Below are 3,153 nucleotides of genomic sequence, written 5' to 3'. Positions count from 1 at the left end.
AGAATACTAATGGGTTATTGTTTATTGTTGTTTAATGTTGTTTAATCATCTAAGAGTAGAGATTATCACTTCCTAGGATGAGAACTGGTTATTCAATGATGGAAATTGCTTGTTGAGACCTAGGGTTCCAATAAAAATGAGAACTTTGGCTAAAATCATATTTGTAAGGTTGAATTTATTATAGACCCCATAAATGGAGTTAATATGATTGTTAAGACTAGAATTAGGATGAATATGTTCCTAAGGAAAGTGAACCATTTATTAAGGATAAAAGTGGAGGGGTTGTCTTTCCCAAATTTTTATTATTGAGTTAATGCTCATTTACTTACTTAGCATTCTGATTTCTAGACTTAGAACGTTATGAGGCACTGTGAAAGGAAAAGGTTGTTGCGAAGTGATTCTATTGCTCAAATATGCTTTAAGGTAGGTTATGGTTTACTTGATTTAGACTTTGATTAGTTGATTGTATATGTCGTAGAATTTATAGGAGTAAGCATGGCTAGGTGTTCGGACATAGAGTTTGGGTGATCGTTGTTAGTTGTATGATTAAATTGTGTGAAGTGATTCTCCATTGTTGAGGTTGATAAACTTGAATTGTATTCTTGAGACCGTTGAAAGGGAGGCATTCATATATACCCTTCAAAGATGAATTGAGATAGCTGCATATTATATTATCATTGAGCAGATTATTTGTGAGTCTTATTGTGACTTGTGATGTTTGATTATACTTCATTGGTGTTGACTTGATATGTATTCTTGAATTATTCTTGTGATGTGATTATGAGACATTTATTGATGATGATTGGGATGGGACATATACATCTCTTAAGGCACATTTGACAGGGGGTGACGATGTAGCCTAGTTATGAGCTCGTGGTCTGAGGTCTGTTCCGGAATGAGTGGTACAGGGACACCATGGGTCCCCTACAGGTCATGGCTATTTGGGAAAACATAACCATTTAGCATGTGGGTACATACATGGGAGATTTGATCATTGATTGCATTATATTTGGCCTGTCTAGCGATATTATTTGTTGATGATTGGTGACTGATTTCTGAGTGCGGACGTTCGAGGATACTTGTTGTGGTTTCATGTTATTGTGTCTGTCTGCCTATTCCATTTATTTTATGTATGTATGCATGATACTAATCTTAGTCGACCTATGATACGTACCAGTATGTGTTGTTTGTACTGAGTTGTTATATCCCGTATTTTGTTCATTCGGATATGTCAATGTTACACCCCCGAAAAATTTCGCGCTACAAAATCATAGACGGCGTGGTACGAGCTCGAAAAGGAGTTAAGTCAAACAAGGATTAAGGATGAATATTGGGTGATCTAAGTTTAAGAATATATACACATACGACATTTGGAGACAATATGGTGTGAATTGGTTCATAAGTTATTTAACGAAAAACCCTCGTTACAGTAAGTTAAGGTGGGGCCCATACGTCGGGACCTTATAAAAGACATATGAATTGATATATCGGTAGTACATTTGAAGTTGAGCATGTCATAAGAAGGATCCATAAGCCAAAAATGAGTGTAAGCCCTCCAAAAGGACAATTTAGGAAAACGTTTTCGGATGACCTGACTTGGAGGGGCAAACACGGTATTATAAGTTTGGAATTTGGGAAAACGCCCAGAAATAAATGTTGTAGATAATTGAAATATCTTTCCAACGGTAGGTCGTGGGCCTATAGGTGACATCGGGATAAGGAGATATGAACATTTTAAGTCAGGAGGGTCGAGTTGAACAGTAAATCCGGCCCAACCCGAATCCAATTCGGGTCAGGCCCATTACCCACGCTTTTTAATAGAAAAATTCGGTTTCTCTCCCTCATTTCAGACCAAGAGGACCTGGAAAAATCTAGAGAAAAAGAGAGAGGAGAGCCTAGAGAGAAAACCAGTTTTTGACCAAAATCGGAGCCCCGAATCCCGAAGCCCATGAAGAGAAAAGTGTTCTACGTCGCGTTGCCTTCGATTTGAGCTAAAAATCAACTAAAAATAAGAGGGTGGACGTGGTGGCTGTGCACTTAAGGTATGAATAAGGCTCTTTTTCATTGTTAACAAGTTTATTTAGAGTTTTAACGGATTAGAACGAAGAAAATAGCGTGATAAATTCGTTTGTTGGTATGGTTGAATTGTAGAATGGGGTTTGAAGAAAATTTTGGATGAAAACAAATGTATTTAACTTGTAGAATGTGGAGGATGTTGTTATTGATGTTGTTAGTGTTAATTTTGACCTCTTTGCGGAAATAAAATTATTAAATAGTTATATCGCAAATTGGTTAGTTGGGAAAATTTGGAAAATAATGTGCAGGTTGTTTTACGGCATATGTTGGTGTTGGAAATGATGTTAATATATTTGGTATTGTTGTTGATGTGTTGGTTGCTGAATTGTAATTCTGGGCTAGGCATATAAACAGGGGAGGTGCTGCCGAAATTTCTGTAGGCAAATGTTAATTCAAGATTGAACTCCTAAGGGCTTATGGTTAATGTTTGGTATTTGTGACTAATTGTAGATTTTGGAGAATTTGGAACTTGAATTTGGAGTAGCATAAAAAGCGGAAAAGGTATGTAAAGCTACCCCTTTTCTTCTCTTGGCATGTCCTAGGTGTACTAGATTCGGATTTGAGCCTCGTGGGTTATTCTGCTCATAGAAATGCGAGTCTAAATTTTAGTACCATTCATTCACCACAATTGAATTATAGCCCTTATGTTTTGTTGGAAAACTATTCAAACATCCATAACCCGTACAGACGTGATAGGCTCGCTCTGAAACCTTCATGGATGACTCCATAGAGTCCAATGTTTGTAATTTATATCCGCCATCTCGACTTGACCCGAGGAGGGCCCACAAGTTCCGAAACTTCCTTCGTTTGTCTCACTTGAGCTATTTTTGTATGATATAAAAGTAAGACTTTCATCTATGAATCTAAGACTCCGTTTGATTCGTTCCATAAGTCACTGGAAAGCTCCTTAATGTGAATATCCTGATGTGAGCATGTAATTCGATATAAGGAGTCTGCTATGAGTAATCTGATATAAGTATGTTGATAGAAATATCCTGACACAAGTAATCTGATATAAGTATCCGAAATAAGTATTCGGTTATAAATAATTTGTTACGAATATCCTGATAATACATT

The sequence above is a fragment of the Lycium barbarum genome, chromosome 6 (genome assembly GCF_019175385.1).
Source record: "Lycium barbarum isolate Lr01 chromosome 6, ASM1917538v2, whole genome shotgun sequence".
NCBI classification, from domain to species: Eukaryota; Viridiplantae; Streptophyta; class Magnoliopsida; order Solanales; family Solanaceae; genus Lycium; species Lycium barbarum.
This window is presented reverse-complemented; position numbering follows the sequence as displayed.